Source organism: Lytechinus pictus, chromosome 4 (assembly GCF_037042905.1).
Source record: "Lytechinus pictus isolate F3 Inbred chromosome 4, Lp3.0, whole genome shotgun sequence".
NCBI lineage: Eukaryota > Metazoa > Echinodermata > Echinoidea > Temnopleuroida > Toxopneustidae > Lytechinus > Lytechinus pictus.
The window spans coordinates 25,920,190-25,935,267 of NC_087248.1; positions in this window are offsets into that span (position 1 = coordinate 25,920,190).

Genomic DNA, 15,078 nt, shown 5'->3' on the forward strand with positions numbered 1-15,078 from the left:
TGGTCGGTCTTGAACCCCCGTGCAATATATTGCCAAAAAGCACCTGCGTGTACATAAATTAAATAAGAAAGCTTCTGACAAGATAATGTTGGACTAATTAAAAACAGTAGCATTTTTCTTAAATCGTAGATCGTCTGCACCAAATTGATAACATTTTGGTTGGCATGGTTGGTGAGTCTTATCACCCCCCCCCCCCCCCAGAATTACATGTACGGCCTTCTCATCTATTTCCTTAAACCTTCACCAATATATTTTTTAAACTATTCGTCATGCATGTCAGGGCGAATTTCCCCTTCAAAAGAGGTCAGTACAATGGTAGGCCTACCTAAGAAACACCTGTACATTTATACCCCTCCTTCTTTTTTTACCTCTGCAATTTTTGCCTCTGACATTGTACCTCTTTATTTCTCACGTTTTCTTTTTCATTTGCCATTTTTACCTCTCCCATTTACCTCTATCATTTTTACCTGTGTCATTTTTCACCTTTGGAATGTGAAGTTTACAACTCTGACGAGTGTGATAAGAATGCACATCATAATATGGAATAAGTAAGTTTTTAAAAGGCCATGTAATATTTTCACATAATTGATGCCGCAAATATGATAAATGATTTCAATGGTAACATCCTGAGTTTGTGAAATGGTGGTTCGGTGTGTTCCAGAAAGGAAGAACAAGTTAATCATCTAATTACATTTTTTTTTAGTTTGTCTAATTGTTTTAAATGACTATCAAAAGTATGTCCTCATCAAGTTCTTCTACGAATCAGATGAGGCAATATTATGTTGTTAAATATAGTAATAATATATGGTTTCCCGCTCAATCTCAGATTGAAAAAAAAAATCAATTCAATGTTATCATGCAATTTCGCGATAGTCATGATGGCTTAGGTAATTTGTCATTGTATTTCATCATTTGTCACTTGAATATATTTTCCGCGCAATATAATTATCAATCAATCCAATTATCAATCCGATCAAAAGAATGCACTTTTATTAATTCACAAGCATAGCATTTTTCCGCATGTGGGTTCATTATCTCTGCAAAACATTCTTCAAGTGAATCACTTGAATTTTTACAAAGAGCATGCAATTTGAAAAAGGGGAATTCAAAATCAAATGTTGCATTGCGTGGCAGCTATTGAGTCAAATAAGTAATCATAATTTGAATTTAGTACATTTATTTCAAAATGTTAAACAACAACTCATTTAAATATGTTGATTTTTCGGCAATTGCATTTCATGTACAGACCTACTTTTCCTGTTAGTGATATATTGAAATATGGACCGCCAGCAGTACATCGATGAAGCCATGAAACATCTCAATAATCGATCTCACTATGCACTCCTCGATTCTGACCCTACTTGTAATTTCTCCCTACAGATCCAATCGACACTGAATGACATGAAAGAGCGCGAGTATCTCTCTGAGAAGGCCCACAAATTTCTCTCCCCTACCAATGCTAAACCTGCCCGCTTCTATCTCCTCCCGAAGATCCACAAACCTGGCAACCCCGGTCGACCCATCCTCTCAGGAAATGGTTCCTCAACAGAGAACATCTCCCTTTTTGTTGATTACCACATTAAGCCCCTTGTCTCACGTGCACCCTCTTACATCCACGACACTCCAGACTTTCTCAGGAAACTAAATGACATCAAGGACCAGATACCCGAGACTGCGATCATCGGCACTTTCGATGTTTCTTCACTGTACACCAGCATTCCCCACGACGAAGGTATTCAAGCATCATGTGAAGCCTTGGCCGCCAGTGGCCATTCCAGTCCCCCCATATCCGATATCAAATCTCTGATGTCTCATGTACTAACAAAAAACAACTTCACATTCATGGGCAAGCACTACCTACAGATATTCGGTACAGCAATGGGCACCCGGATGGCTCCTTCATTCGCCTGTCTCTTCATGACGAAGCTGGAACAACAGATGTTAGATTCAGCCCCCTGTCGCCCATGGATTTGGTGGCGTTACATAGACGACATTTTCTTCATCTGGACCAGGGATGAAGACAGCCTCCATACATTCATTGACCACATCAATTCCTTCCACAGGACCATCCAATTCACTTCTGATTTCTCCCAACAGGAAACCCACTTCCTTGATGTTACAGTCCAGAAAAAGTCTAATGGTATCACCACTACCCTATACTCTAAACCCACAGATACCCACAGATACCCACCAGTACCTCCACTCATCCAGCTGCCACCCCCGTCACTGCAAAACCGGCATCGCTTACAGTCAAGCCCTCAGACTTCGCCGTATCTGCTCCGAGGACCCTGATTTTTCCTTCCATGCCAGGAATCTGCAGAAACATCTCTGTGCTAGGGGCCACGGGGCCAGGGCAGTCCAACTGGCAATTAACAAAGTTCGTTCTCTCCCCAGATGTGAAGTTCTCAAACCAAAAAGTGACAAGGAGACCACCGACAGAATACCGCTTGTGACCACCTTCCATCCCAATCTACCCCCTCTCCGCAAAATCCTGTTTGATAACCACCACATTTTACACACTTCTGATCGTCTCCAACAGGCCGTTCCCGATACTCCCCTTCTAGCATACCGACGCCCACCGAATCTCAGGGACCTCATTGTTCGTGCTGAAGTGCCCTCCCTCACTAACCATTCTTCTCCCATACAGCATGGCACCTTCAAATGCACCAGCAACAGGTGCATCATATGTGAAATACACCTTCACGAGGGCGATACTTTCACCAGCAACTCTACCAGCCTGTCTCACCAAATCAAGGGCAACATCACATGCACTACCACTAATGTTGTATATCTCATCACTTGCAGAGTTTGTAGGGTACAATACATAGGGGAAACCAAGACCACACTCAAGAAACGATTCTACGGGCACAGATCCACCGTCAACACAGCAAAGCTGGACACTCCAGTTGGCCGCCATTTTAACCTCCCCAACCACTCCATCACTGACATGATGCTACAGGGCATCGAATCTTTAGGTACCCGTCCTGACTCAGTCCGTACTAGCAGGGAGAAGCTCTGGATGAGACGACTTCGCACCACCCAACCTCATGGCCTGAACATCCAAGAGGGGAACGACTGATTTTTCTTTCCTATCCACTTTCAATTTATATATACATATAATTTTTCCCCTCAGCTCTTTTGAATAGTTACATTATAGTTTCTTACTCTACTTTCCTCCCATATCTCATACAAGCTCAGCTCCAATTTTTCCTTCCTTATTCAGGCGATATAATAATTATTATATATATATATATATATATTTGTTTTTTCTCCACTCACCTCTTTTAGATTTACCACATTTGCTTATTTACATGTATACTATGGTTTCTTCATAATACACCCCCTCTCTTCTATATTTGCTTTTACCTTTTTAGGCAATTTGCTTCCTCTTTTTCACATATACAGGTTTTTTTTCTTTCCTGCTATATAGTCTTATGTTTTTTCCCGTCACACCTAGCGGATTACCATATCAGTTACACCATATGTGTATATATTTATATATTTTTTCATATACATTTCCTTTTTGGATATATTTATATACATATCACTTATAGATACATATTTACACTTACCTTCTTCTCTTAGTTTGTTTAATGCTTTATCATATATACTTATATGTCTTTTGCACATTATCAGTTGTTCCCCATTCTTTTTCTTCTTTCCCCCCCCCCACTCTTATGCACCAGTTTATTAAGCCTTTCTTTGTAACCTGTTTGACCCACCTCTCACTAATTCTCTAGTTATTCCTCCCTCTATCACTGTTTTGTTCCAGATCCTGTTTGATGTTGCCTGCCTCATTATCTTAATCCCTCTTGGCCTTACTTACACTAACTTCCCTTTGTGTCTGCCTACTCCTTTTCTTTCACCCCCTTCACTAACCTGATTGGTATTCTCTACTCACTAATGCCCCTTTTGTCTCCTTGTTTCTAGTGTTGCTGTAGCTTGTTTGTGGTCTATATTATGGTTGTTCCACTTTATATGTTTGTCATTTTGCCTCCGACGAAGATTCTGCTAGGATCGAAAGCTTAGGCCCCTTTTTGACTTTATAATTTACTCCATTGGCTCTCTTTTATTAGATAAGCAGTTTTCAGCAGCTTCTTTTTGCCATTGAAATAATGTTATGAAATGTACTAGAATATATTTTTTTCCTGATTAAAAGCACTGGTTGATGATATGGAGCCACCCCTTGCAAATCCGCCATGCTTGACATACCATGCATACCGAGGATCAGTGGAATTGAATAAAGTTGTAAATATGTTTGAAAGGGACATGTCAGTGGCGGATCCACTTTGGAGAAGCACATTTTTGGGGTCTTACTGGACGGTGTCATGGATAGGCGATTGGGGATCTTTTTCATTTTTTTTTTTTGCTTGTCAAATTTCTCCTTGAACAAATTCCCTAGATTTTGTAGTGATTTTTTTTAATTTTTTTTAATTTATTTTATTTAGTTTGTCAAAACTTTTCCTTACAAATCCCCCCCCCTTCTAGAAAATCATTAATATGTCCTTTCTTGTAAAAAAACGTTGAGCAGACCAAAAAAGAAGAAAGTAAGTATTAATGAAAATGCTCACATAGTCAGTATTGTCGTGTGAAAAGGAAAAATAAAGTATTACCCTTAGCACCTTTGTAAACGAAACGTAACCTCCCCCCCAAAAAAATGTATTTGAAAAAATGTTTTTTTTATGATGAAAAGAACAGACCCCCCAAAAAAAAAGTAAGTGCTAATGAAAATACTCACATAGTCAGTATTGTCGTGTGAAAAGGAAAAATATAGTATTACCCTTAACACCTTTGTAAACGTAACCCCCCCCCCCCCCCACAAATGTATATATAAAAAATGTTTTTATGATGAAAACTAAGGAAATTTTGAAAATTCATATTTAGGTTAAGCAAATAATAATTCAGCCGCAATGCATAAAAATCATAACTCATTACATGAATATACATTTAGATATTAGATACATATGCCATGCAAAACAAACCAATTACATATCATTAATTTGAAGAAAAAATGAAATTGGTTGCTCAAACAATCCCGATGGTCATTGTTGTTAAGATTGAATGCGCAGTTCCTGAGCTTTATTGCCCAACATTCACAATTTAAAAGTACATATACAAATTCATAATACCATTCATAAAACTATTTGCCTTAAAACGGAAACAAAAGCACGTGACAAATATTGATATGATAAAATTTGAGTCTTTATTATAAATGAATTCTAGTGTTTAGAGGAGATATATTCCCATTTCCTTTTTTTCTTACGTTAAAATGATAATTATTCCGTGTAACTAAACAATTTGCAGCAATGAATACCTTATGCATTGAATCAGTTGTCAGTTTATTCATTTTATTAATTTTGTTGAATTCTTGGTGGTCAAATTTGATTAAACACAATTTCAAATGATAAAACGAGAGAATAAATCGGTATATGACAAAATGAATTCGTCATTGAACTTTCATGAAGACATACATAGAACTGTTTCACCGAAATAATGTAAGTCTTTAAAATGTCGAAAAATAATTTGTGTCATTCCTGGTCCAATTTTGAAGTACCTATTTTAGTATTGCAAGAGATATAACAAAATTTCAAATACCCTTCTGTATATTTTCAGTAAACACATTCATTCAATTCATTATAAGGGTACATTGACCTTCGTATTTTCAACATAATTTTCACAAAAACCTATTTGAAGATTCACATTGTGTAGATAAAGCGTTAATGTAGTTAAAGCAGGGACGCGTCCCTGGTTAAAGGAAGTATAGAGATATTAATTGAATACAAGCAATAAATAGTATTCATTAAGTATGATAATAATAATAAATTTATTAATACTAACATAGGTATATTTACTGAGGCCGTGAGGGTATCCAGTCCCGTTCTGAAAACTGTTCTCCCAGCGGGCCCTGATATCATTATTACCTCGGCTTTAGCTGGGCTGCCTAGGCGCTCAAGCATTCAAGGAATTCCTTCCTAACGGGTACCCATTCACCTCACCTGGGCTGAGTGCAGCACAATGTGGACAAATTTCTTGCTAAACCCCACAAACAAAGTAATGAATCTTGGTTAACAATTGAGCATAAAATTAATATCCTGAGAGTAAAGCCTTTCCTTTCTATAATAATAATATTTGTGTGTGTGTGTGTGTGTGTGCGTAACAAGGAAAAAAAATGCTTGGCTCATTTTTACTTTTTGCTCATTGTGTAAATGTTTTTTTATTCAATGAAGGTACATTGCACTGTTTAAAAGTCTATCATTCAGTTTCTCCAAAATACTGTACGGTGCCCATTATCTGTCCTGTCATGCCCGTGGTTAGATTTAGAAAAAAAAATAAAGGCTCATCTCAGATTTTTTGTTTTAATAAATAAAAAAAAAATCAAGAAGCACAACACTAAAAACTCCATTAAAATCGGATGTAAAATAAAACAGTTCTGACATTTAAATTTTCGCTAATTTTCACCAAAGGTTTTATGCACAACACAATGGTATGCAAATGATAGAGTCGATGATTTACTAAACTCGCTTTTTTCTTTTTATTGTTTGAACTATAGATTATTTGATTGTTCACAGATTTGGCAGTAACGACATATGAATAAACCACATAATGTAAAGAAAATGGTAATTACCTGTTCACAGAGCAATACATGTTTTCTTCACGCGACAATGAGGAAGATATTGAAGTGAGTGGATGAAGTCATTAGACCCCTCATCTGCATTCTGACCAGGATGTACAAATTGTACAAACTGTTTTGTGAAATAAGGCGAATCTGTGAGATATCGTAACTTTCTTATTTTACATCTGATTTTGAGGAAATGTTATGGGTTATGCTTATTTGATGTTTTCCTTTTATTCAAGAGCGTTTTTTTTTAAGATTGACCTGTCCTTTAAAATTCACCACATATTTTGGGTGAGTGAATTTCAAAACAAGTCCCATTTTTTTTCGTAAGTTTGAAAAATTTATTGGCTCAATCCAAACACCCATTATTCAAGTGTCCATAACCGTCTCCTATTATTCCTGTGAAATGTATTATATCCTTTGATTCTATATATATCATGTTATTACTTACTCACAAAAGACATATCACCATATTACAGTTTCATGAAACGACAAAAAATCTACCAATTGCCGTTTCTGCTAATTTTGATGTTTTGATCATTTTATCTAAGAAGACTCTCGGTGGTTTCAGACCGCCCCGAAGTTCTCTGATCGGGAAATTTACCCCGATCAGAAAATACCAGGTATTTTGGTAATGTGAAAGCAAACTACGCGTAATTTCCCCGAAAGAAAATACCTGCTAAATAGTAGGCACTTGGCGAAATTACGAGAAATTTTTGGTGGGGATTTTTCCAAGGTCGCGGGTATTTTGGCCATGTGAAAGCAATTTACGGGAACTTTTAGCCCAGCGTGTCATCGGGCGCGGGCACTGGGTGCTTGGCTAGTGGTTTTGAATCTCGCGCCTTGCCTGCTTATTAGACCTTACTGCGCATGCTCCTAACTTTAGGAATTTATCCCGAAGGGTATGTTTCGGGGCGATGTGAATGCTTATTATTTAGCCTAAAAATGTTCTCGTAATTTAACGGGGATTCTTGTGATCGAAGCGGTTCGAAACCACTTGGTTTCATAAATCACCCTGCTGCATACTATTCATTACACCCACGGGTTTGAAAGATTGATGATGACTATTTACTTAATAATATGCACACTCCCTACTTAACAGTAACATTTTTATTTTGGATCATTAATAAAATACAAATTAGAAACCAATGTATAAAGTATAGCTCTTCAATAATACAATTTCTTTTGATTAGGATAAACAACGGATATATTTTACTTTCATGTCAATTTTAGATCGATAACAAAATAAATAAAAAATATCGGTTTTTAACGTGGAAACGAAGTTGGAATATGAATCGTCAGTTTAATGAAACAGTGCGGGCGACATTTCCGCAGTATTATCATTTATCCAAGAGAATGGACCATTACATATGCACTGTATTCAGCATATTAGCCATGCATGTTTGATCCTTCTTTACAATTAATTTCCAAGCAGTTTTTTGTTGTTTATTTTGCCTATGGGGCACACACGCTATCCCTAACTCTTCTCAAAGTACTTTGGATAAGGCAAATTAATATTTGTTAGACAAATTAATCGATGTGACAAATGAACTGACTAAAAATGAAAGTTCGAGAATACCAATTAATTTAAAAAATATTGAAACAATACATCTCAATTTCCAGTTGGTTATAGAATTCATGATTATATGGTTGCTAATGCAAGTTGGGGAAGATAATGTTTACAAAAATAGGAATAGTCACGAATACCCCAAAATTATGAGAAATACAGCTTTGACGACGTGGCCGAGAATTGAACAAATGCAAAACTAAATATCTATCGACCCATGCATAAATGTAATGAATTTACTGATGAATTCACAACAATTTTGTCATGTCACTTTTGATGATAATGGTGGTATTTTTATTATTAATATTATTGCTAGTATCATAATATTTTTGTTAATATTATCAGACTGCTACTATCATAGACTACTACTCCCACTACCATGGCTACTATTAGTTAATGCATAGATGGAGTGCCTAGTCAACAATCACGCTCAATATCATTTCGCGTTCATGCAGCACACATGCAATCAAACATCATTCTCATTGCACTGATCAGGCTAATATGTGTTATTTTAAATTTTAGTATTGTTAAAAGATTTCACCATCACTAGAAAGAGGATCGTTATGGAGTATAATACCAACAATTCATGGGCCCGTATTCTGAAGTCGGGTTTATGTTAAACGTAGGTTTAAAGTTATGGTGTAAGTATGGACAGCCAATTCGTACATAAATCACTAACAGAAGATATATAATATTTCAGCCCATTTGGCTCTCAAATCATTCATAATTGTGTAGGAAGTATAAATAAATGATTTAATTCACTACGATTAATCAGGAAAGGGCACAGTAAACATAAGAAACATACAATTAATTATAATTTTGACACGTTTGGCTTCCCATAATTTTAGCACACTAGACCGGGGTCTAAGTTAAACCTCACTTCAGGATACGGGCCTTAGGGTTTTTTTTTTTTCGCGGGTAACTTCCTCTTTCTTTGTGTCTGATGATACTGGTTTTCCCCAATGTTGTTTTCTGTCGAAATTGTGTAATTGTTTTCATTCTCGTTCAAATCGAATTGGAGCAAATTAATAGTCATGGATTTGTTAAAGGGAAGCATACACGCCATAGAACAGAGAACAAAAAATAACTTATCTGCACGATTTGAATGTTGCAAACCCTAATAAATATCGCAAATGCTAAAATGCACTATTTTGCAGACAACCAAATACAGCTTAATAGTATGAACATTATGAAGGAAAGAGAAAATGTGTGCCGAAAGAACTGCATCTTTTTATTGCAAACGATGCTCGCATGTCATATTTTGCCAGCCGCTCCAAATCAACAGCCTGATTTGACAAGGGAAAGCTCTCTGTAAAAAAGCTTCCTAGAAAGTCTTCCAAAAGAGAAAAATTGAAAATCAGGTAATTCTTCAAAGGGCAATTCTTCTTCTAAATACTGTAAACAAAGTTTAGAAAGGTGAGTGATAGAAAGGATGCAAGAGTGCTTAGGCACAATTTTGTCGGACTGCTTGGAAGTTTTTTGAAGATTGCACAGTGTGTACACCTCTCCGGTAATGCGACATTAGCTTTTGGTTTAGAATGATATAATAACAATGAATGACTAGGGTTTATTTAGGTTTTTATGTTAGTTTTTTTGTTTGCCATAACATGCGGAGTTTTCGTCGGAGCAAATGAAATGGAATTAAGAAAAGGTCGCGTGACAAGTGTACATGTAGGTTGCCTTCTTTTTCCCAGAAAAAAAATGCACAAATTTTCTCGTAAAGTACCAAACGTGACTTGACAACCTAAATCAACAATAAGTTGCCAAAAAGAAGTCATCAGTGTTGAACGTGGAAACGAAGCTAAAATATGAATCGTCAACTCCAAGAACAATACGGACATTATTTCCCCTGCATGATTGATTTTTCAAAAAGATTAGACCGCTGTCATTACGCTGTTATCAGCATATTTTATATGAATGATTATGTTTTACAATTAATTTCCAGACACTCTTTGTTGTTTCGTTTGCCATTGGGATACGTTGGAAGGTCATCCCTTACTTTACTTGTGTTACTTGTTTGTGTATGAGGCAAATGATTATAGTCAGATAAATCCATCGATGCAATACATGACGTAACTATAAATGATATAGTCGAGGATGCTAATTTCTTCCTAAATTTTGAAAGAATTTATTTCAATTTCAATATTGTAATATATTTCCTGATTAAATGTTTGTTTATATAAGTTGGAGAAGATAATGGTAACAAAAAGAACTGTCACGAAAACTGCGCGTACCTACGGGGGGGGGGGGGGCAGAGGGGGCAGTCTGCCCCCCCTGACGAGCCACAACCCATGCAAAGGATGTATCCCTGCCCCCCCCCCCCCCTGACGAGCTTGAAGACCTTTTTTAATTTTTTTTTTTTTTTTTTTAATTTTTTTTTTGCTTGTCAAATTTTTTTCTGGTACGAAATCCTTCATTTGTGATTGAAGACCTTTTTTTTTTTTTTTTTTTTGCTTGTCAAATTTTTTGACAGACGGTTTTGCCCCCCCCCCCCTGTGAAAAATCCCAGGTACGCCACTGCGAGAAATACAAAGTAAGTGACGAGTTCAAGGATTGAACAAAGGCGCAACTAATATCGACCAACCCATGCCTAAATGTGGTGAATTTACTGATTCATAACAATTGTGTCATATATTTGTATCATTATTTATAGTATTGTTGTTATTATCATTATCATTTCTACGACTGCGACTACTGCTTAAACCACTACTACTACTACTACTACTACTACTACTACTACTACTACTACTACTACTACTACTACTACTACTTACATAAGTAATATATTGCCTATATAGTCAACAGCCATACTCCAAATCACCTCGCTGCAATTAAACTTCATTCTCATTGCACTGATTCGCCAGGCTAAAATGTTTTTCTTTTTCAAATTAAGTAAGATGAAAAAGCTTTTACCATCATAACTGAATGAAAGATGAACTTTATGGAGTATAATACCAACAAGTCATTTGTTTTTCGCCAGTCACTTCCTCTTTGTTTTTGTTTTATACTACTGGTTTTCCCCAATTTTGTGTTTTGTCAAAATGATGTGTTTGTTTTCGTTCTCGTTCCAATCGAGTTGGAGCAATAGTCATTGGTTTGTTAAAAGGGAACCATACATGTCATAGAACAGAGAAACAAATTACTTATTGCAAACTCTAATAAATATTAAAAATGCTAAAGAATGCAAGACTTTCTTTGGCACCATTATTGGACTGCTTGGAAGCTTCTTGGAGCTGCCCGTATGTCGCGAATTTGGTCTCAAAAGTTTCGCAAGACTCCCGAAAAAACCCAAAGCACTGCATTGCAAAAAGAAACTACGATGATTGCATGCCAGTTGTATTGTTTACGGAAGTGCTTGGAAGGTCACGTAAGCTCCACCCCTGTCAAAGGATGGTTTGGAGGTCCAAACGTATTTGTACCGGAGTTTGAGTGAAACTTCACTGGAATTTACCTCCTGAGTAGAGTTTGACTTCGTGATTGTGATTAACGTTCGTGATTCTAGTGTGGATTCACAAGTGCTAAAAATTAGTAATTAAAATTATTTTTCACTGGAATCATCGTTCAAACTACAATGTTTGTACCGTGTGAAAGGGTGGTCGATGTTATTGAAATACTCATGGTCGTCAGAGCAGACGATTATCTGTTGTATTTGGGCACGCAACAATAGATGCACCCCATGAACAAATAATTATTTTCTGAGCTAAAAGCCATTGAAACACAGAAATAGTTTTTTCACATATTACTCATTTAAAGGTTGTGCGTATGACGTATTGCTTTATGAAAATGCTCATGTTCAATAATGTTTTGTCGTTAGCTTGAGCAATTGGGTAGTCTTATTCTTCGTTTATCCCTTATATTATCAATGTTCCTTTTCAACACTGGTACAATTAATTGAATTGGAATCATTTATGTAATAAACCTAAAATTATCAAACAAATCTACACAATGGTTCAATTTCTGAAATCCAGTTTAAAAAATACAACGTGATCTGGGGTTAAAAACTATGCGAAGCTAAGCACAAACAAATCCTTTACCCAATGCGCCTCATTTGATTTTAATGAGATTTTTCCTGTATTCTATACAGCGTAAAAATGAAGTGCTAGTTTGTAGTGCTTGTAGTGCTTGTATAGTGACTGCACTACAAGTGCTGATTTTCTAGTTTAAATTTGAACTAGAACATCAGCACTCGTAGTGCAGTCACTATACAGGCACTGTAAGTGCTAAATATTTTTTTTAGCACTTCATTTTTTACATTGTATGGTGAAGATTTTTTTTTTCATTTATAATAACACGATTTTCTGACTGTTTGAGTGCCAAAACATGCAAAATGCGATGATAACATTAATCATGTGGTTATGGAGACCTGCGTTACTTGTGGTTCCCTATAATCGAACCCCATCTTAAGACTATGAGTTCAGAATACTGGCCACTATGCCATTGTATGTGTTTATTTAAAGGATAATATATTTTGAATTTTAAACTGATTCTTTTAATACATCACTACATCAATGTGTCCACTATTTATCAATGGTACGTGTATGTTTTATTATGCCATGCAGTCTCCTGATGTCACCATGCCCGTCTCTCTTAGTGTCTGGCGTGTCAGGATCGGCACGTATCTCGGGAGGTATCGTCATGACCCGAAGAAAGAAACTGAACAATCAAACGAAAATGACAATGCCAATAGCAATAACCCATCTTGCAATGGTTCTTCAAAAGATGAAAATAGCCAAAATGTCAACAAGTCTTCTCAACAACCCCCGTCTTCAGACGTTGTAGACCTGAAAACCTCCCAAACCGAATCTCCAACTAACATCGACAGTACAAAAGTCGATATGTATGGTCAGACACTCTCGACTTCGGCTATTCCTGGTTGTGCCGCCGTCAATGGATCATCGTGTGATATCAAAAGCCCAGGTAATGTCACTCAACAAGCCCAACATGGATTATATACTATATGTAAGATCGTTACGGTTTGGCCAGCTTGTCCAGTCTCTTGTACTATGTCATCTAGGTTACTGTAATAGTTTACTCTACAGGATACCCGATTCCCAAGTAAACAGGTTACAAGTAATTCAAAATTCTGCAGTACGACTAGTTAACCGTAAAACAATATTCCCACATCACACCTGTCTTAATTGGCTCCTGGTCCAGTCGCGTGTGATGTTTAAAGTACTGTGTTTAACTTATCAGTGTCTCCATGCAATGGCTCCAAAATATCTTATTAAAGGGATGCTCCGGGCTGCAAAAGTCGGACAAAGAAAACACTGAAAATCTGAACAAAATTGAACAAGGAATAACAAAGTTATGGCATTTTAGATATTTGTATTATTCCGGTGAAACAGTTCTCGGCATGTCTTCATGAATATTCAATGAGCAAATTGATGATGTTTTATCCCCACTTGTTCTTTTGTATTTTATTGTATGATTTTTTTAATACTTTTTTACCAAGAATTAAAACACTTGGATTGACAGCTGATTAAAGAGAAATGCCAGTAGTTGCAGTAAACACTGATTTCATGAGATTGTCAGTATATCATCGAGGATCTAGATCTGGTACAGTTACATACACTGAACTTTGTGAGATCTTGAAATCTACGTTGAAAAATGTTCACACTGAAGATCACAGATAGGCACACGTGGGACAGTGTATTATTATTGCAGGAATAAAGATCCGACGGAAGTGACCGAATCGGCGCTTATTTTGCTTAATTCTCAGCAATTACACAATTTCTTCCAGAATCCTTTGGCACGTATTTTTATTCATACAAACAGACACTTGGGTGGTCATTATATTAGATTATGTAATAAGTCATTTTGAGATCGTTACCAGAACTGGAATTTATCTTTAAGTGCATGTATTAGGTATTTATTGTTGCAGCTTATTTCATCATATTGAAGACACATCATAAACACACATATGAAGAAAATGAAACAATTATGATTTAATGTAATGACATAAGAAAAAGGAAAATGGGGATGTGACATCATCAACGTGCCTAATGAATATCCATGAGGTCGTGCATTTAACTGTTTTTATAAAATATTGCTAAACTTTGAATTCAATTAATGTGTTATTTGTAATGAGCAATTTGCTCTGTGAATTTTACCCTATTTAGTTATTAAGAAATATCCTCAGCCCGGAGCATCCCTTTAATTGTTTAGTGAAGTATGTACCTGCTCACAATCTTAGATCAGCTTAAAAATATCGTTTGAATTGTCATATTGCTTAGATCACGTTATGGTGAGCGATTCTTTGCCCATGCTGCCCCTTCACTTTAGAATACCACCTTATCATAATTATGTCACAAACTCTTCTACACCCAAGATGAAATCCATTTGGAGAAAAAAATATTGAGTTTTTAATAGTGCCACGATGTCCAGAAAATTTCCTTTGCTTTATCTGTTTTTTTTTTCTAAAATAGCAAATTGACACAGTTGACAGTGATATGTGCTATATAAGTGATATAAGAATGTTGGTATTATTATAAGTGTTATTATTATTATTATTGTACACACAAAAAACGAAGGGTTAATTTAGCTCTTTACGAGCGTGTATAGTGACGGCACTTCGGAGCGCTGATTTGTCTAGTTCAAAATTCAGAACGAGAAAAATCAGCACTCCGAAGTGCAGTCACTAAACACGCTCTTTAAGAGCTAAATTAGCTCTTCCTTTTTAGATTGTATTATTATTATATTATCATTATTATTATTATTATTATCATTATTAGTATTATTATTATTATTATTATTATTATTATTATGAATCTCTGTGCGCTGATGACCGTACGCTTTGAAAATGTTCCACAGACAAAGAATCCAATCCTGTACCGGATCCTTCTGACGCTAAACCTACCAACCCTTGTGACGAAGACGAGTTGGACATGAGATATAT